This window comes from Suricata suricatta, chromosome 7 (assembly GCF_006229205.1).
Source record: "Suricata suricatta isolate VVHF042 chromosome 7, meerkat_22Aug2017_6uvM2_HiC, whole genome shotgun sequence".
In the NCBI taxonomy this organism is placed as follows: domain Eukaryota; kingdom Metazoa; phylum Chordata; class Mammalia; order Carnivora; family Herpestidae; genus Suricata; species Suricata suricatta.
Window position 1 is genome coordinate 140,310,801 of NC_043706.1, and position 21,806 is coordinate 140,332,606.

Sequence of the window (21,806 nt, forward strand, 5' to 3'; positions counted from 1 at the left end):
AACTAGCACCTGAATTTTGGTTTCTAAATACCATTCTCTCCACAAAGGAGCCCACCTTCCTTGGAGAAAGGGTGGATTCCAGGACTCAGGCAGGGAAAGTACAAGATGAGCCTGAAATAGCTGTAGAAGAGGGAGGGAAGGAAGGAGGGGGAGGGAGGGAAGGAGGGAGGAAGGAAGGGAGGGAAAAAGAAGACCTAGAAATGTCCCTAGTGCATAGTGGAAACTCACCTTTGCTGAATTCATTAATTCAAAATTAGATTGGAGGTCAGTTTATTGTGGAAGGATTAAGATAGTGATTCGATTCCCTGACAATGTGATATCATTAGTAAAATTCTTTTATACCCAAAATTTCCTTCTATGGAAAAAATGCAATCATATTTTGTTAAATAATTCTGGTGATACTATGAGGAAAATGAGCCACAGTGAAAGGGCATGGTAATGTTTGTAAAATTCCCCAAAGTAAAATTTTCAACTGAAAAAAAATGTTTATAAATTAGAATAATACAGACTGAAATAATTGTCTAGGAAAGTGGCCTGTATTTGGATGTGTCAAATAAGTCTTATAGGTCATGGAACTAGTTCCATTATTTTTTTCCATTCTAGATGCCTTGAAACTTAATGTCTATCCAATGTCTAAAACTATAAAATGCCATCTAAAATGAGTTTTCTAAATTGTGAATTCACTTCCTCCCTGAAACATAAAAAAGGAGGGAAAAGATGTTTTATTCCGAGAGAGAGTTGACTCTTCGTTTGGTGTTTTATTAAAATAATAAGTCTAATTACAATAAAAAGTTCTAAATTTCTTTTTTTTAATCTTTTTATTTATTTTTGATGCAGAGAGAGACAGAGTATGAGAGGGGGAGGGGCAGAGAGAAAAGGAGACGCAGAACTGGAAGCAGGCTCCAGGCTCTGAGCCAGCTGTCAGCACAGGGCCTGATGCAGGGCTCGAACCCACAAACGTGAGATCTGACCTGAGCCGAAGTCGGAGGCTTAACCGACTGAGCCACCCAGGTGCCCCTAAAGGTTCCAAATTTCATATCTTAGTTTAAAACGGTTTGCAGAGGCCCCTGCATGATTCAGTCGGTTGAGCATCCAGCTCTTGGTTTTGGCTCAAGTCATGATCTTATGGTTCATGGGATTGAGCCCCACATCAGGCTCTGTGCTCACAGTGCAGAGCCTGCTTAGGATTTTCTCTCTCCCTCTCTCTCGGCCCCTCCCCTGCTCACACACCTCTCAAAATAAATAAACTTTAAGAAAATAAATAAATAAACATAAAAGTCCTTGCAAAGTTAATTCCAAACATGAATTCCTCTGCTTCTTAGAGCAGTCAGATTGGGGCTCACAGCTGGCTCTCCAGGACAATTTTACGGTTTAGCAAAAAATCATCTGTGGGCTTTGCCCCTGTAAGAGTTCTGAAAACGTTCAGTTCAGGCTCAACTTACCCAAGTCTCAGCACCAACTCCGTATTAATGGTCAAATACCATCATCTTTCCCTTTAATCAATTTCAGAACTTTTAAAAAATAGTAATCCCTTAGCTGTCAAATACTGCTGGGAAAGACTCTTAAATTGTGGTGGGAGAACTCTTCTCTGAATAAATTGGAACAAAGAAAAATTTCTCTGAAAAAGAAGAGAAGGTGGAGGAGAAACATCTGGCTTTCTCTCCTAAGGACCAACAGATTCTGTAATTCCTTCAGTTTTCATATCTGTAAGACACCAAGCCTTTTCCAGGTGACATTAGAGACATTTCAATTTCAAGTCCAAAGATTCCCGCTAAGCTTCTATAATTTATAACCTAACTCACTTCTGACCCCATAGTGAAACTATGAAACAGTTTGCCTCTGGGCATTAAAATAAAAGATTAAAATGACAAATATAATATTGCTATGTTGACATCCTCTCCAGTGGGATTGGAAAGGACTCCTTCAATCCAAGTTCACTTCCAAGTGGCCATCTTCCAAAGTGCATCATGCTCCTCTCTGAAGGCTCTTTGCAAAGACTTATGTCCATATAGGTAACATTTATGTCATATGTTATATCTTTTAAAGAATTTTCCAAATGTGAACCTTCTTTACTAGACAATACTCCTTAAAGATCAACCATTTCACAACCAACTTTTAATCTCTCCCTAGCAGCACAAATAGTTCTGTTCTTTATATTAGGAAATTATACACCTTGGAATACAAGCTATCCAAATTATAAGCCACCAGTATTCATGGAGTACTCGCTGTGTGTCCACAGATCTGCTTCTTGCTGTTGGGAATACCAAAAAAAGTACTCCTCTTTAAAAATTGCTAAACATCGTTGAAGATACAAGTAAATAATGCAGGATGGTAGGTGACAGAATGCTAAGTTACTGTAAGTGCTATAGAGTGGGGGGTGCGGAGACCCAAAAAGTTATCAAAGTTAAGTTGTCAGAAGAAGCTTTCTGGAAGATGTGGGCCTAGGATTGGCCTCTGCTCAGCAGTGGATGGAGAAAGGAGGTAGGCAGAGCAGCCCTTTTTCCAAGAAGGCAGCACTGGGAGAAGTCTGGAAAACAGTAAAGATTATAGTAGGAAAGATGGAGAAGGAGGAGTAGAGGCGCTTATGCTGTGATATGCAGGTGCAGCTGAGAGGCGAGTCCCTCCCAGCCAACCCGGAAAATGGAAACCCCAGACCGGTGCTGCTAGGATGGGCCCCGTGGCTGCTGACAAAGCGGGCGGCATAGACGCGAGGAAGCCAAGAGCACAGGCAAACCAGCCACGGACCAGAATGACTAGGCCAAGTCTCTTCCTGCCCGTGGCTCCACCCACACTCCAGGGAGTACACACTCCAGAATTGCTCCTTGCTACTTTCATCTCCTTCCTTCACGACTGACTCTTCTCCTTCCCATTAACCACTCACAGCCGTGCCAGTGAATGTGCCCATGGAAGAGCAGTCCACCCGTTTTATTCACATTCTGCCCAATCCTGATCAATTTCTTGACCAACACCCTTTGGAAGCAGTGGACAGTCTGCCCCTGCACAGAGCACAGAAAGGTCATGCCGCTGAGATGCCTGGACCTTGACATGTGCCCCTGCGTTAGATGGACACAGTCTGATACAGATTTATTAGCTATTTTGCAGGTCATGACAACTTTAATTCAAGTTCATGAAGTCTGCTCAACTCAGTAAAGAGAAACTTCACACAGTGTGGCTTAAAGTCCTTGACTTATCTATCTCACAGGATCAGCTCCGAACTGACTCAGTTGTCCTGCTCCCCACTCGGCCTTTTAGTTTAACCTCTCCATCCTCCTCTTCTCTGCCTGAAACTAGCCACATCTCTCCTTCCAGGCTCCTTACATGCATGCCAGACCATGGTGAGGGGAGAAGGGCCAAGAGGAAGGCCAGCGTCTATGTAGCTATACCTGCGCGGATCCTCACGAGGACCTGGGAGACATTTGTCCCTGCAGTTGGGGAGAGGAAGCAAGCTCTCTGGTCTTTCCATGTTTTGTGCTCAGAGGTGCCTGGACCAAAGAGGAGAACACGATGCCCTCATCTCTCCTCTACTTGAGCCCCTGTCACATCCTCCCTCTACCCTTGACAGATACCACTTGCCAGTCATAGCCCCTGCGTAATTTCAGAATCAGTTGACAATGGTCAAAGTTGGCCACAAGATGAAGCCCCTGTGCCCTCTCAGAGATAGGACTTTACACATGCAAGAGCCTGCCTACACCCCAGGCTGCCAGACTGGCCACAGCCCAGCCCAGGAATCCTAAGCACGCCATTACAGCATGAGAGCAAGTCCTTGCTTTGCTCACCTGGACTTGTGTTAAGTAGATATTATATAACATGCATTTGCAGACATTCCACTGCAGTAGGTGTGGAAACAGACAGATAATTATTTAGAACAAATAAAATAGTCTCCTATGCAGCCTACTTACTTGCCCAGAGTCCTTCATGCCTGCTCTGCTCTCAGAGTCAACCCCCGCTGACCAAGACAGCATCCTACAAACCACAGAGACCCATGAAAAGGGCATGAAGGTTGGTGACAGGCCAATATGATTATATTCATTTAGAAGTATTTATGACCAGGAGAAAGCATGAAGAAAGATTAGAGTCACATTTTTATAACCAAAGAATGCTTTCTGCTTTGGGTGTGACATCCACGGGTGCTGGCAGCTCTGGGGGCTCCTCAGGTGCTCTGACAAGGTGCCTCAGGTCTGCATCTGAGCATCCTTCTGAAGTGGTGGCTCTTAGTTCCAGTGTGGAGGCTCAGAGGAGAATGTCCTGTCCACCCAGGCACAAAAAGGGAAGGGAGAGGTGCTAAAGAGAGAGGAGAAACCAAGGAAGAGGAGGAGAGGAAGGAACAAATGAGGGGATGGCTAAGTGGGAAAAGTGAGCGGATGAGCAGCAAAGGGATGAGAAGGGTAAATGGAAAGTGTTTGTGTGTTGTTTGCATCGTTACAGGGAGTACACACTGAAAAATGTGAAAGCTGTCTGCTTCCCAATGGTACAGTGGGGGAAATGAGTTATCACCTGTGGACCAGAGAGATGAGGAACCCTGCAGCAGGAAAAGACAGACCATTCCCTGGAGGTGTCAGAGTAGGAAAACAACCAAGTATGACCTGGAAACACACCACATTAACTAAGATTCCCCCTTGGGAGAGTGACTCCCAGGAGGAGGCTCTGAGCTTCACACAACCAGCCCCTGCATCTTGCCTCCAGAAGCCTCCACCCCTAAACCAGCCCTCAGCCTCTCCTGATCTATTCTTCCAGCTGACAGCCTGCCCCCAGCAACAGGCCCACATCTCCCTGGGGTTGTGGCTGAATGTCTGCTCAGAGAGGCCAGCCAGCCTAGCAAAGGACATCTCCTGGGAGAAGATGGGCTAATGCAAAAAAGCTGGGACTTCAGACACATTTTCCTACCAAAATTTATGATGAATGGTGATATTACACAGTACTATCAGCCCAACTTTTGGTTCCCATTAAAGTCTTCTTTGGTACAATTTGCTTCATTGACGTTTTTTCACAACAATAGCATCATACGTGCTCTCAAATTTTCACCTTAACTGATTCTTGATAGGAATAGCCTGTTTCTTATCCTTGGTGGCCTTCTCACCAACTCATGTTTTATACCTGCTTCTTGGGAAACTTAAACAATGTAAAGACAAAGCTGGGATGGATGGATGGATGGATGGATGGTTGGATGGACGGATGGACGGATGGACTTATTGATGAACAGAGTGTGCCTGCCAATCAAAACAAGGAATTAGAAAAGGAATCTAGGGGGAGGGGGAAGGCCTGTAACAGTTTTTCTAGACATTCCTTTAGAAATAAATACATTATTTTCTAAATCACTTCTAGTAGGTTAAATTCTTTTTATGTGCTAGTGCCCAGAAAGTAATGACACTGTATTTCATTGTGTGAGAAAACGTCAGTGTAAACAATGATTTTAATCATGAGTTTTTTTTTAAGTGAAGAATGTTTGGTGTAGAGATGATGAGGGATAAGGATAATGAGAAAGACCCCGTGGGGGCTGAACATGACACTCCACATAAGAAATGTCAGTGGTTTCAATGTGTTAGTGGCAGAAGAGATGGAGAGAAATGGAAATCTCTGAGAAATATTTAAGAAATATAAAGAACGTTCTCAATAATGGGGAGTTGGATGTAAGTGAGAGCAATGAGTATAAGATGAAAACAAGTCTTTGAAACGGGAAACACTCAACAAGAAGCAAATTTGTAGGAAGGAGAGAAATAGTAAAGTTTCACTTTCATTCATTAAGATTTCCCCATCTGGGGAACATCCAAATGGAAATGTTCCCTAAAGCGTTGGATATTTGGTTCTGTAACTCAATAAGAAAACTGCCTAATAAGAAATAATAGGTTTAAGAGTCATCTGCTTTTAGAGGAAAACTGGAGTCCTAATGGAGATGGTCTATGGAATGTAGTATCCAGCGAGGGAGAAGTGAGGGAATCCTGAGAAACCTACATCTAAGGGACAGATAGCGCCCAAATGATACCAGGGAGGGGCAGCCAAAGACATAGAGAAATCAGGAGAACTGGCTTCCATGGAAGCCAAAAGAAGAGTGTGTTTAAAAAACGGGGGACAGAGTCAAAGATTTCCTCTAGAGGCAAAGTCAGACAATGACTGAAGAATGTTAATGGAACTAAGCAAGAACCCTTGCTCTTGGGGAGGGCAGTTTTCATAGAGAAAGAGAATGGAAACCAGATTACAACAAGCTAAACATTAAGTGAGACATGATAAAGGGAACAAGTGTAGACAACTCTTTTGAGAAAGTTGGTTGTAAAGAGAATAAAGGTCAAAATTCGATAGATTTTGTGGATAGGGAGAGATGTGTTGTTTGATTTAAAATGAAAAAGATATGGGGCACCTGGGTGGCTCAGTCAGTTCAGCATTCAACTATTGATTTCAGCTCAGATCATGATCTTGTGGTTCATGGGTTCAAGCTCCGTGGTGGCCTCTGTGCAGAACCTGGTTGGGATTCTCTCTCTCCCTCTCTCTGTCCTTCCCCTGCTCACACTCTCTTTCTCTCAGAATAAATAAATAAACTTTAAAAAAATAGTAAAGAAATTAAAAAGACAAACCCATGTTCAAATGAAGATATAAGCTCCATGAAACCAAAGATAGAAAAGAGAAAGGAAATAATCTATTCAATGAATAATCTATTTCCTGAAGAGGTGGGAAGACATGGCTGGAAGTACATACTAGGAAGAATTTGCCCAAGGTCAGAAGGGGCTCACCTCTTCCATCTTAATAGGAGAGAAGAGGGCAGATGGATGGCATGGTTAGAGCACTTTAAAAGTACTTTTCCTGTTGCTCTACAGTATACCCAGGACCTGTAGTATTTTACCTTCCACAAGTTATAGTCTGCTGAGAGTCCTGAAGTATATGAGTATTTTCCACCTCCATTAATTAACCATGGTATAACCTTCTGAAGACAGAGGCTCAATTAAAATAATTTCCCAATTTCTTCATTGTACATAGCCATCCTCCATGAAGATACTTTATACTCATAAAACAACATCTGAGCAAGTGGAGGTGGTTTTTGTGGCTAGAAGATTTATGTCTCAGTAGCATGGTTCTCATTTCCATAGTATGAAATATCTGCTTCCAAATTCCTCAAGATCCTCCTCCTTTGAGAAGAGGTTTTCTTTATTGTCATCTGATGTCGTTCATACTGTGTTAACATCCATAAACCTGCAAAGAATGGCATTCTTAAAATATAATCGCTTACCAGAGCCAAAGAGAAATTATTAGAAATATCACGTACTCTTTTATATTTCTCTCTGGAAAATGTTCTCAGTTCCATGAGGTTTCAATATCAATATTATAGAGATTTGTTTTTAAATTTTCAAAAATTCTGTACTATTCTCCAAAGGGACCCTTAAAGTGTACAGTTTCCTTTTTAAAATTCTGCCCTCGGCAAGCCAATTTAGTTTGGTTTGGTGTTTTAGTATTGTCAAATACTGCTTAAAAGGGAGAGGCGTTAGGAAAACATACAAACTTTTTGCTTTCCCAGTGGTTACTTGGTGTAGAACTGATCTCAAATGTATCTACAAATGTCTTTTTATAATTCTGCTTATATGAATGCAGTCCTGGCTGCAAGATACTTGGGAACTATGGTGGGGTATACCACACCGAGTACTATACAAATGTCAAGGCTTAATAATGTAAAAGTGGGGGGGTGGGGGCAGACACCTGTGGCTCCATTGAGCATCCAACTCTTGATTTCAGCTCATGTCATTATCCCAGGGTTGTGGGATCAAGCCCTGTGTCGGGCTTCACTGGGCATGGAGGCTGCTTAAGATTCTCCTCCTCTCTCTCCCTCTGCCCTCCTCCCCCACGTGTGTGTTCTCTCTCTCAAATAAAAATAAATAATAATAGTGTAAAAGTGGAACCACCGTTACCCTCCCAACTGCCTATTTCTTTGAAACCAAATGCGGTCTTACCACCAAGTAGGTTACCTAAACAACACTACCCTTCTCCACTCCTCCTAGGGCCAACTTGAACTCACCTTCTCCTTCCATGTACTCTTTCCGTTATCTGTAATTATGACTTATTTGTGTATATTTATGCTTTTCTAGTTTTTTTATCCTTACAGAAATTAATCTTTGTGACAGAAGAAACTGAGTTGACTCCCTTCTGTGTATTCCTACGCATAGGTATAGTTTGGGCACTCCATAAATACTTGCCTACTGACTAGTTGAAGATTTAGCCTTAAATATATGCAAATGAAATTCATCTCATTTTCTAACGCAGATTGGTTGGTAGTATAGCTGTGTTACACGAGATTTTGAGCATTTGTCCACCCCCAGGAGAATATGTGGCCACCATCAGTTAAAATTGTCTACTGTAGAGACTTCAGGGATGGTGAGAGGAGGTAGGGAATCTGCAAACCTGTGCCAAGTATTTGACATCTGTCTTTCAGGGGATATTGAATAGTTGGTGAGTTATAGATAAAAGGGTTTTAAGATATGATAATGTGTAGATTTTCCTTTAATTAGTTTGCATGATGAATTTAAACAGCCTTAAATATAGTATGTGTTTGGTTGATTGGTAGATTTGGTGGGGGTTGGGGGTGTGGGGAGTGGCTTCCGTCTCTTTAGTCTGACTAATTTTTGGTCACACAACCGTTTCATAAAATTATATTGGGATTATATGCATCCTGGTTTACAGTAGTTGTATTTTCTTGAAAGACATAATCTTACATAAATAGATTTGTGTCTTGGTGAATATTTTCTATATAAACATTTTCTACCAATATAAATAATTTGATTAGAAGCTATTACATAGGGAGAAATCTAGTTTTATTTCCTTTTTTTTTGGCTTAAGCTAAACAAAAATGTTCAACAAAAATGTTCAATGCAAGGTCAACAATATTATTTTCAAAATAATACTTTTTTTTAAGACAAAGCAAGTTGGAATGGTCTCTTTGTTCTTCAGTTACTGTCTCTAAAGCCACATTTCTGTTCTCATAAGATAGTTCCCGTGAAAAGAAATTGAAGGGCTGTAAATTACATTAGTGTAAAGTCACAAATTAATCACTTTCTAACCTATTTTCTCTTGAACACTCTTTCTTTGTAGAAATTCTGCCACAAAATGCCTCACACCATTCAATTTTATAGGTTATTACTGCTTGTTTTGCTTGGTATTTTAATCCAAGTCATTAGGAAAACACTGTCATTCCAGCTACCATTGTCCTACTTGACATCAATAAGAAGATGCTTTATTTATAGTATCCAGGGTTATTTATTCCCTCCACAAGGTATATGCATTTTCTGTACTGCTAAAATCCCCAGGGTCTTTCATTGATCACTTCGATGAAGGATATGCTGTAAGGAAGAGCTGTGGATGATAGTTTTATCAAGCCATTTATGTAAGATTGCAGTTATATTTCCATTTGGGTTAATTGAATAAGAAAATATTGGACGATGGTATGGACTAACATCAGAATTAATTTTGCTCTGCAACTGATTTAATGACTAAAATGTTCATATGCCTATTGTTGAAGAATGTATTATATTGTAAATGAAACAAAGACTGTCGTTGATCTCTCTTTTATTCCATTATACTATACATGAAAATATGTATTGATTTAGGAAAATATTTCAACAGGCAAGTTTTATAAAGCAGTAAGCAATTAAATTCAATCAATTCCAGAGTTCAAAACTCATCTTTTACATACAAATATTGGTGCTAATTTAGTTGAATCTATCACCTATGATAGTATCATATTTGGGGAGAAAGATTTAAACATGAGGGTAGCACAGAATTTGGAGAGGAAGTTTTTGTCAAGTGCTGATGTAATGAAAGAAGAAGTGATGTGACATAGATTGGTTAGGCTCTCGGTTCCATCTGAAGGAGCCCTCTTTTCCTGGTGTTCCGCGCAGGGCATCGGAGCTGGGTGACCGCTGGCCATCTCGGAACAAAGAAGAAGCGCTTTCAACACCCATCATCATGGACATGCACAGTCTCAACTCTCACACTTTGAATAACTCTTCTTTGAGTTCTATTGACTTTAATCTTAAGTTTTCTCAGTGTTACAGAATGGAATGTTTAGACTCCTCAGAATATTCCTCTCATGTAAGAAGCTCTCCCACCCCCAGTAAAGGTCTCCCCAGATGTTATCTCTTCTGTATTTCTATCAATCACTCTTTCTTCTTTGTCTTTCATGGTTCAATTAGACCATCTCCTAATACCTCAACATCACTTTTGATTTGTAAACACTGATAAGATTTTTCACTCTTTACCAATAGTCATGAGTTTCATGAACAAAAAGATAGTGTGTGTCCGTGTCTATATCTCCAATAACTGGCCTAGTGGTCAGCACATGGTGTGTGCTAAGTATGTTTATTAAAGCAATTGAAAGAAAGCTTTTCAAATTTCAGATCCAAATCTCATCACCTAGATGATGACTTGAAAAAGAGCAATGATTCTTTTTGAGTATGTTCCTCTTTATAAAATGAGGCTAATACGATTTCTCCGGGTTGTGAGGACCAAATAAAATAATAGTTGAGATGCAAGAATATTGTTATTTTTCTAGCTTCACACAGGAGGAATTGCATCAAGATATTCTAAGCGTCTGCTTGGTGTGCTCTTATGCGTTGTTGGCCCTCAGCAGGCACTGCCTGCTGCAATAAGTCTTCTTTCATAATCATTTTCTTAAGGCACTTGCCTGGTCTTTTGATTTCAAAGACTACCTTTTAAAAGGAAGACCCTCCAAGAACTACACTTTAGTATTCGGTCACTAACCTCTCCCCAGATTCATGTCTGTAATAATTACAACCAAGAATCCCTAGTTGGACACCGTGGTCCTTCTATGCAGAGAAATTAAATGTCTGCCCCAACTCCTTATCCATCATGCCATTAGGTGATGAAGCATGACAGCCTGGGAACCATCACCCTCTCCCTTTTCAGCCCACACCACAGGCACGTCCATGCTCTCCCACACTTGGAATGCACTTGTGAATTGTTGGTCTAACTGAGCTAAAGCAAGGGCTTCTACTCGGCTTTTGTTTGGCAAGTGGAACCCTGGGTGGGGAGATGGGTGGAGGGGGGAGGAAGTGTTGGGAGAAGATTGGGGTGTGGGCTGGACTGTGTTAAGGAAGAGGAAAAGAAAGCTGTAATAGGGAAAGGAAATTTAAGAAAATGGGCAGAAATATCTTTTTAAAGCTTAGGAAAAGTTTGGTTTTTCTGAGGTAGAGAACACTCGACCACCTCGTGAAGCTCCCACAAATGCCATAATCGAATATGTAATGCTTGTTTTTGGTGTTGAATTTGGGGTCTAGTGAAGAAGCATGAGATCAGGGGGATGGAGGAGGCAGGGTCAAACATAGGCAGCTGCCTTTCTATCAACATTTGTTGCTTCTCTGGCCTGTGGTGCTTATTAGAATCATCTGGGGGCTCCTGGGTAGCTCAGTCGGTTAAGTGTCAGACTCTTGGTTTTGGCTTAGTTCATGAGTTCATGGTTTGTGAGTTCAAGCCCTGCTTTGGGCCCCATGCTGATGGCTCGGAGCCTACCTGCGATTCTGTCTCCCTCGCTCTGTCCCTTCCCCACTCACTCTCTAGCTCTCGCTCTCTCTCTCTCAAAAATAAATAAATATTAAAAAAAAAAAAAGAATTGTGGCACCAGGGTAGCTCAGTCTGTTAAACATCTGACTCTTGATTTGGGTTTAGGTCATGATCTCACAGTTCTTGAGTTCGAGCCCCACATTGGGCTCTGGGCTGACAGCGCAGAGCCTACTTGGGATCCTTTCTCTCCCTCTCTCTGCCCCTCCTCAACTTTACTCTCCCTCTTTCTCTATCTCTCTTGCTCACAAAATAAATAAATAAATAAATAAATAAATAAATAAACAAACCTGAAAAAAAAGAATCATCTGATTCCTCTCCCTCCTCTGACACCACCCTTACCAGCCACCAGAGTCTTACTCTCTGCCAGTGTAATAAGGCTGAAAATCTGCGCTCTTTGGGCTGTTTTCTCAGTATGATGCAGATTAATAATCTTAAATATTTCTTTTTCCAATGTCTGTTCCTGCTTTGCTTTTTGGTGCTTACAAGGTCAGTCTTCTTTAGATGTAAAAAGGACACAGCCTAGAACTCTGTGTTCACTTATCCAACAATTGATGTGCACTCCTGGCGGGCAGTACCGTGCTGGAGTACGTAGCGCAGAAGAAAGGACCAAAGAACATTCCTGCAACTGAATCTCAGCTCTGCCCCACGAGCTGGGCATCTTAAGCAAGTTACTGCCCCTAAATAAATCGATGCTGTACAGGTTTTCTTCACAGCCTGTAAGTTGGAATCTTCTTTTATTCCTTTGCCATGTAGGTATTCATGTTCCAGAAAGATCTCTCACGACATCTATTTGAAATTCTACAGAAGAAAAAGTTGGATTACTTTTTTAATGATTTCTAACTTCCCAGGAAAAGCAACTTAAGAATGTCTTTGATATATTTATATGCCAATGTTCCTTCAATTCTAATAGAAATTATGTATCAAATTGATGTTTGATATTTTCAAGCATATTTTCTAATCAAAATGTTTCTTTACTGTTTATTTTTGAGAGAGGGAGAGAGAAAGGGAGCATACACGAGAGTAGGGGAGATATGCAAGAGAAAAAGGGAAACAGAGGATCCAAAGTGGGCTGTGTGCTGACAGCACACACACACACACACACACACACACACACACACACACACACACTTTTTTCCTGTTTTAAGTCTGAATAATCATAGAGTTAAAGACTTTGTTTTAAATTCTAACCTATAATCCTTTCTGGTTTTCTTTTCTTTTTTTTAATATTTAAAATCTTTTTCTTTTATAGTTTATTGTCAAGTTGGTTTCCATATAACGCCCAGTACCCTCCTCCATGTCCTTTCTGGTTTTCTTCATGTGAAAATCCAATAAAGGCTTGAGAAGATAAAGTGAGATCATGTCAAAAATATCCAGTTGGATATTTTGTTGGTTTTTCCCCAGTGAGAACATATAAATTTATAGGAAACTTCTGCAGTGCATGGGTTCCACACTAGCTGTTGCCTTTTCCTTCCTGACTGAGTTAATGAAATTTACATGGTGTACAAAATCTTTAGACGAGGGGCCTGTGGGTGGCTCAGTGGTTAAGCGTCCGACTTTGGTTCAGGTCATGATCTTGGGGTTTGCGAGTTCCAGGCTCATATCAGGCTCGCTGCTGTCAGCACACAGCCCACTTTGGATCCTCTGTTTCCCTTTTTCTCTTGCATATCTCCCCTACTCTCGTGTATGCGCCCTTTCTCTCTCCCTCTCTCAAAAATAAACAGTAAAGAAACATTTTGATTAGAAAATATGCTTGAAATTTCATCTCCCTTCTCCTTGCAGCATTTTTAGGTAAAGGGTAGTCAACTGATGGATTGCAGTAAGGACTAATCACTAACAGGTGTATCAGCACTGATGCCATTCTATTAATTAGTGCCACTGTGTGCTGTGCATCTGACAAGTGCAAGTTACCTAGTGGGGCAACATTGACTTTTTTTCCCCTTATGCCTTCCTCAGTGCAATTCAGATGCATTTGGAGAGCGCCACTTGGAGGTGGGTAGATTCTAATCTTCGTAGCATTTTCCTCTTGATTTATAAGGCTCATTTTCTTTTTTCAGTTATATGAAATATCTTCCCTAATAAAAGACCAAAGAGACAGTATTTTTAGCATCACACACAGAAGGGCGATATGACAATATAAAAATTTCCTATGATCTAGCAAACATTTACAAATAAGGAAAATGAGGATTGCTCATCCAAAGTATTTTGTCCTCGATAGATTTGGTTAATAAGGCAACTAGAAAAATTAAATATGAAGAAGCCACAGCACCTTTAGAATGCTTAACAGATAACCGAGTTGTGTCATTTATAGTAACAAATGTTTTCAGGCTGAAAAAAAATCTTTTTTCATTTTATGTGAGAAGAGGATGTCTCCAAATATTATGGGGACTTCTTTTGTTGGCAAATGAATTCAAACCTAAACCAATATTTAAATGGGCTTCAATCATGAATTGCAAATTGCAGCTGAAATGAGCATTGTTTTGCTGATAGTTTTGTCTGAAAACAATTGTCTTTTCCCCTACCTAGATAGTGCATACTTGATTGTGGTTTTTTTTTTTATTTTGGGGTTATTTTCTTTGTAACAAGCCAATAAAGGAATTAACCAGCCAATACCTGAATAAAGGAATTAACCCAGGGAGACCGTAGTGGTCCTGACCCACGTTTGACTTTCCTCTGTACAGAAGTGTCATCCAGGAGCTTTGTTCTCGCGGTGGGAGCGTTCGGTGCCCTTGGTTGCACACTCCATGTGGGAAGCCACAGTTCTGTCATTAAACAAGTGTCCCTAGCCCCAGAGTCTCACTCAGGCTCCACAGCTGGCTGTAGCTGACACGGCCACACACAGTCACTGTGAAGACCTGCGTCTCACAAGGCAAGGGACAAGCCCGTGCTCGGCACAAACACACGCCTTTGGTAAAACCGTTAAGCAGACCGTACTTGGCCGGCACAGCCATATCCAAGAGTGCGCTTGCACCCGTAGGTGTGTTTTTAAGTTATATTCCTAGGCTCTCGAGGCTCTTTCTGTGTTTGTCAGGAGAAACTGTTCTTGCCTTCTGGAAGACGGGATAGATAGTTGGAATCCATGTACACACATGCACACACCCGTTCGTGACCAGGAGCGCACACTATGGTCTCCAGGCACCGTCTCATCCGCCTGAGGTGATCTTCTGGGGGTTCTGGACACGGACCTGCGCGTTGATCCTCTCACATAACTAAAGATGCTTAGAGACCATGGGGCGCCTGGGTGGCTCAGTTGGTTAAGCATCCGACTTCGGCTCAGGTCATGATCTCACAATCCATGGGTTGGATCCCCGAGTCAGGCTCTCTGCTGGCAGCTCAGAGCCTGGAGCCTGCTTCTGATTCTGTGTCTCCCTCTGTCTCTGCCCCAGCCCTGCTCGCTCTCTGTCTCTTTCTCTCAAAATAAAATAAAGACCTTTAAAAAAATTTTTTAAAAAAGAAGATGCTTAGAGACCAAGGCAACTTGAGTCAAAACCTGAAATCTTGACTTGATTGAAATCTCTTATCTCATTTAGAAGATAAATAATTGCCTTAATTGTTGATGATTAAGAGGGGGGAGGGAGAGGACTTTATTCTGGCGGTTCAAGGCCCAGCCGTGAGACTTAGTAAGGGAAACCATAGGACCCCATAGGACACGTCTCATACTGGCTAAGGGCACAGGGCCTGTGGCTCATGTTAGAAACTAAATGTGGTCAGACAGAGCGCGCAGAGACTAAGCAGGCATTTACAAATCTAAAAGGACCTAACAAGCCCTTCTTACATTTGTGGCCGCTGATTATAGTATAGGTTTTCTCTGCAGCCAGTTTTGTGTGTTCATTCGGTGATTCACAAAGATGACTGTTTTTCGTACTGTGTTTGATTCAATTTCACACAAGGCTGAAGTGTCTTAATCTATTATATATTCTTTATTTCATCTTATAGACCAGGATAGGGCGGTTCATTTGATACCATTCATTCAGATTGTCTTCAGTAGGCTTTTTTATTCTTTGGTTTGGGTTTGGTTTGTTTCATTTTGTTTTCCTGAAAGGAAGAGGCCTTTCTTAGATCTCTCCCTTAATTTTTCCAGTTACATTTAGTTCTGATAGAGCTGATTCACAGCACTTTTCTATATGAGCTCAACCAAGGATCTATCCCTGAATCATCCGTTATTTTCTGTCATATTTTGTAATATTGGACAAAGGGGACTTAAAATGTGCACATTTTAGACATTAAAAACACAGTTCGGAACCTTTCCTTTGTACAAATAATGTAAGAGCCCCTCTGTCATGGGAATGACCTGCCCGTCTTTGTCATGTGCTTCCATTTATAAAAGGGATTCCTGGCTGTTTGCACTATGTATTTCAGAAAAGAAAGCTTGATACTATCTATATTTCATCCCACAAGGCCCCATCTGATCAGTTCAAGAGCAGTGAGGCTGAATCCAGCCCTGGAAATTACAAGTCCAACCGACTATTGTGACTTTAAAAACCTAATTTAAGACTACGTGAAATATTGCTTTGCTTCGCAAAATATCTATCCTCTAAAAGTACCAACCCATTCAGTTGCCAAACTAATTCTTCATTTTGATGTCATCTTTAGGGAGCGTAAAAGTGAACAGTGCAAAACTGAAAGTTTTTCAAACACAAATGGAGCCAGAACTGGAGATTTGGACGTTGGTAAACATTAGAGCCACGAAGAAATCGTGGAGCTCTAAAAGGCGGTGGAGGTTTTAATAGAGGAAAATATATTCTGTTACCTCCCTGTCTGTAGTAACTCCACAACACAAAAGCTAACCACCCTCTGCGTGAGGGAGACAGACAGGACCTCCTCCCTTTCCACCATGGGCTACCGTCACCATTTTTGACAGTGAGATCTTTTTTTTTTTTTGAGAGATAGAGAGAGACAGCGTGAGCAGAGGAAGGTCAGAAAGAGAGGGAGACACAGAATTCAAAGACAGTCTCCAGGCTCTGAGCTAGCTGTCAGCACAGAGCCCGACGCGGGGCTCAAACCCACAAACCATGAGATCATGACCTGAGCTGAAGTCGGACACTCTTCCCACTGAGCCACCCAGGTGCCCCTACAGTGAGATCTTTAAGTCAGTTTCTATTTCTGAGACTAAAATCTCCAACAAATAATATTAATTTTGAGCATTTCATACATTAAAACTAATTCAAAGCAAAGTAAGACAAGAGATTACAATACTTTGTTTTTTCTTGAGGATGCTTCACATGCATTCAGTCGTAGATTATTATGCCCTTATCTTTTAAAGTCCATTCTGGCAACACTTTTTAACTTAATTCTACACTGTAAACTATCACTCTTTCAGAAATAGACAATTCCATCAGAATTATAATTGTAGCCTAAAGATAAATTTAATTTAGTTGGAGCACCTGGGTGGCCCAGTCAGTTAAGCGTCTGACTTTGGCTCAGGTCATGATCTTGTGGTCGTGAGTTTGACCCCTGAGTCAGGCTCTGTGCTGACAGCTCTCTCTCTGCCCCTCCCCAGCTCATACTGTCTCTCTCAAAAATAAATAAATAAATAAATAAATAAATAAACATTAAAAAGTTTTTTTAAAAAAGATAAATTTAATTTAGCAGATTTTCAGACTGAATACTTTTAATATTGATCAAGGAGAGGAGTACCTGGATGGGGGGCTCAGTCAGTTAAACATCTGACTCTTGATTTTGGCTCAGGTCGTGATCTCACATTTGGTGGGTTTGAGCCCCACGTCAGGCTCTGTGCCTACAGTACAGAGCCTGCTTGGGATTCTGTCTCCCACTCTTTCTGCCTCTTCCCCACTTGCTCTCTCTCAAAATAAATAAATAAACAGTAATATACATATTATCAAGAAATATAAATACATACACACACACACACACACACACACACACACATATAAATCAAGGAGGACCTGAGTTAAGTACAACTATATTCAGTCCAAAACAATCTACTCAGGCCAGGCTTCCCTCTATCGGTCTGGATAGCCATGTGTCAGCACAGCTGTAGGGACCATGATCAGGGAGGACAATGAATCAGAGGGTTGATAGAGTTCTGTCCTCTCCTAGTCTTTCTTTGTTTCCGTTCCTTGGTGACCTCATTCAGTCTTCCCCCTTCAACACTGTCCGCGCCCTGGTGCCCTGTACCTGACCCTGCTCCACACTTCTAACGCCTCAGTCCAGCCTCCTAATAAGCAGCTGCTTTGGGTGGCCAGTAGGCACCTCACTGAACACATTCGAGACAACTCCTGACTTGCCCCTGGATGTTTTCTGCCCCACATCTAGTCAATGGGACTGCCATCCACCGACTCACCAAGAACTAGACAGTCCTCTCGCAGCCTTCATTTCCTTCACCTCCTGCCTCCAATCTGATGGTAACAAGTCAAGTGTTCTACTCCGCTATCTGGGTGAATCTGGACATTCCTGAGTCCTACCAGACCCTCTCACCTGGATCGCTACGACAGCTTCTGAGAAGTCCCTCTGTTCCCACTACTGTCCGTTCCCACTTCAGGCACCAGAATGATCTTTCTCAAAATTAAATGAAATTGTGTTTCTCCTTTGCTTTAAAAGCCTCCAGTGACATCCCACTACGTTTAGAATAAATTTCAATGTCCTTATCATTTCACATAAGACATCACATCATCTGGCCCTTTACCTAATTCTTTGGTTCCATCCCCCCTCTTTCTTATTCAATATTCATGGTTCAACATCCTCCCCTTCCACCAGACATCTTAATTTCTTCACGCTCCAAGCTCGCTCCTGCCTCTCCGCCTGGAACATTCTTACCTTGGTTCTGAACATGGCTCCCTTCTCCTCTTTATTCAGATTGCTGCTTCAGCGCCTCCTTCTCACAGAGCGATTCTTTGACCGCTCTACGGATCCAGACCTATGGGCCCTGACACACTCTGTTCCCAGGCCCGTTTTATTTTCTTCATAATATCCGCAACCATCTGAAATTTAGAATATTTACAGTACATACATCTAGAATATTTATACAGCTGTTTCCTTAGAAGTTGTAAGACTCAGCCAACTACAATGGCGGCACCGTGAGAACAGCGAGTCCACCTTGTTCAAAGTTGCCCTCATTCCCAGAAGGCGCTCAGAAAAGATTTTTGAATGACTAAGTTCGAAACCCTCATTTACATAAAAATACTCATTCACTATTTCTACATACTGATTTCTCCACTTCTTTTCACAAAGGATTTGAAAGCTTTAAGCAAAAACATATACAAGACAGGTCAAAAATAAAAATCTAGCACCAAAGAAAGATATATTGGGTGAAAAAAACGTAAGACGCTCGGTTACAACATTATCATGAGAAAGTAGGAAAGTACACTGTGCCTTAAGTGGACCAAACTTTTCTTAAGATTAAATTCTAACAAAGTTCTCCGGGGAGCTTTCACACAGGAAAGGACAATGTCCACAGCAATATTTGTAAAGCAAATGCAATGGTCCTTTTCAAATGCCTGTTTCTTTGATAATGGCCAAGGGCCCAAATTAAAATGCAATACAATGAAGGAGAATCATTAAGGGGCTGAGTTAATACGCTCCAAGAATATAGTATTCTGGTGTCCTTACTTGAACCAAGAAATGACTCGCATCTAGAAACTTCACCTAATCACATAGTCAGCATTGTTTATTGCTATGAATTAAGGTGATTTCAGTAATTCAATGAAAACCTTGCATTAAAGAAACAGGAATATAAACACGCCTGTATTTAGCCTGTTCCAACGAGAAAGTCCTCCATCTGCTGGGCGGGGTGGGAGCCTCCATTTGCCATGGCCCTGGAAGAAAGCGCGTTATTTTCTCTTATCAATATTCTTCCACATATTTTTCTATTCTCTATTAAAGCTTGCTCATGGGACAGTTTTTACTGTTAACTCCTTTTATCCCATTTCTCTTCTTGGTCTGTGGTCTATCTTCAGTCTTAGTTTACTTACCTGTAACATTTTTTTAAAATCACTATTGTTACTAAAACTGGTAAAAAAAAATATCAAGAGTTGCCATGTACTTTATCTTCTGAAAACTGATACTAAATCGTTATCACTACAGATATTCTGTCACCTATGGTGACATTCAGGAGTTGACGTAGAGCAGAACCAGAATTTAATTTGAGTCATATTAAATGTTCCTTTGACAATATTTTAATCAGGTCTAATTTTAAAGGCATTGTTGGAAAAGTATTTCTGGACAGTCTTTGGTGAGCCTCAGGTGAAAGCCGTGGGCATTTCTACTAGGATCCTCCCTCCACAATGGATCTTCAGGAAACATTCACAGTGGGGATGCCTGGGGGGCTCAGTTGGTTAAATAGCTGCCTCTTGATTTTGGCTCAGGTCATGATCTCAGGGTTCATGGGATCGAGCCCCATGTCGGGCTCTGTGCTAAGAGTACAGAGCCTGCTTAGGATTCTCTCTCTCCTCCTCTCTCTCTGCCCCTCCCCTGCTTGTGCTGTCTCTCTCTCAAAAATAAACAAATAGATAAATACACTTAAAAAAAAAAGTGTTTCTCACTTTTTCCCTGTGAAGTTGTTTTTTGTTTTCCGTGTTAAAACCAGGATCCTTTGAAGGCTGAGCTTCTGTAATTCTGGCCCAGGTGGAAACACATCCCAGTGTTTACAGACACAGCATCTCCCTCCAGCAACAGGCATCCTGGAAGAACCGAGACCCTTTTAACTTTGCTGCGAAATCACCCCCAAGACAGTGGACACGCGCACCCCACGCAGAATGGCGAGCAGCGTCTTCAGCGCTCCCTGCGACTTTGCAGAGGGCAGCGAGACGATGCAAGAAGGGCACCCTCGGTGCCAGGCAGGAAGGTTCTAGAATGTTGCGGGGACAGGGGGAGGAGGCTGTCACAGTCATGTGCCCCCGAGAAAAATGTCCCCTTGTATTTTTCATTCAGCTGTCACTGAGAATCAAAGAATGCATTGCTGATTGCTGTTGTTTGTAGGATTTTTTTGTGGCTCACAACCAGATGACCACCCTTTGCTGAAAACCTCATTGTATCAGGTTTACTCAGCCCCTTTCCAGGATATCTTGTGTTCTTTTTGTTATTGCACAATTTGTGCTCCCCGCCGCCAACATTTTTTGCTACCACATTGCTCGATGATTCTAATATATGCCATCAGTAGAAATACTTTCTCATAATGTAAGCACAGAATTCCAAGGACCAGAGGACACACACCCCATAATGTCAGTTGTCTGACGGCGAATCTGAGCGGTGCCCTGCTGTGGCAACCCCAACTCTCTGTCCTATCAAGCCGCAGCATTCCCAATTTCCGACTGAAGTCCAAATCTAATCCAAAAATCTATTTGACATCTTACGACTATTAGATTTTCTAATAATCCTGAATAAGTAATGACCATACCCACTTCTAGACAAAGCACATGCCCGTCTACCAGTTTAATGCAAAACCAAGCCCCTGGCTTGTTCCCGAAGAGACCAGAACGTAGGAAGTCACTTGAATTTTCCCTGTATGGTGTTTTCCCAGCCATAATAGAGAGAGAAGCACGTATATAAAAGAAAACAGTATCCCCTGGACACTTCCTGTCTGAAAACTGATACAGTCTAGTGTGGCCTGGACACCGACTCTAAGGTTCACCCGAATCTCTGGGTCTTTTTAAGTCGGCCAGTAGAATGGCACTTGCCCTCAGACTCCAATTTCTCTTTACACCCCAGCGTGACACAAATGACATGACTCATCATTTCAAAAGATCTGAAAGCACTTTCAAATACAGATTGTCCCTTTAAAAAAAAAGAGTGTCCAATTTCCCAGTTTCCACGAAATGCTGCTATATTCATTTGTCGTGTTCATTCTGAGTTTGTAGGGCCAAAGTAGTAGCTAATTGGCTCATGATTGCCGATAGAAATCCACTTCGGTTGCAGTAATGCAGGAGGAAGTCACGGCTTAGTTTTGGTCAGGGAGCCTTGGCCTTTTAGAAACAGGACCCTGAGCAGCCGGAAACGAACCCGGCCCCCCGGCCTGGAGCATGCGGTCCATGCCAGGTTCACAGGCCACGTTTCGAGCACATGATCGCACCCCTTGGCTCAGGGTGGTCTGCGGGGAGGGCACTGAATGCCAGGCCGGGCACACTTAGCAGCCCTGCAGCGGTTCCCGCGGTTCCTGGCAGCGGCCCCGGGGCCAGGCCAGCCCGCACAGGTTAACGGCTCCTCCGGGGGCCCCCCCGGGGTGCCTCCCCGGTGCCAGCTGAAGTTGGAGGCAGAAAAGGCTGTTGTTGAAACCCAAGAGAGTCCTTTTGTGCCAAACC

At 42.0% G+C, this 21,806-nt stretch overlaps 1 protein-coding gene and 1 long non-coding RNA gene across 3 annotated transcripts in view; one reads left to right on the forward strand and one right to left on the reverse strand.

Moving 5' to 3' along the window:
* The window catches only part of PACRG (parkin coregulated), a 474,436-nt gene that overhangs the window by 402,366 nt on the left and 50,264 nt on the right, over positions 1-21,806 (forward strand). The window lies entirely within an intron of this gene.
* On the reverse strand, positions 9,524-18,641 carry LOC115296690. Of its 2 annotated transcripts, none has more exons than XR_003911002.1 (3): positions 18,328-18,641; positions 12,037-12,351; positions 9,524-9,901 (listed from the first exon to the last, which is right to left on the reverse strand). It is a non-coding gene; the product is annotated as an uncharacterized LOC115296690 (long non-coding RNA). The 2 variants fall into 2 exon arrangements; XR_003911001.1 differs by lacking the exon at positions 18,328-18,641 and adding an exon at positions 13,462-13,619.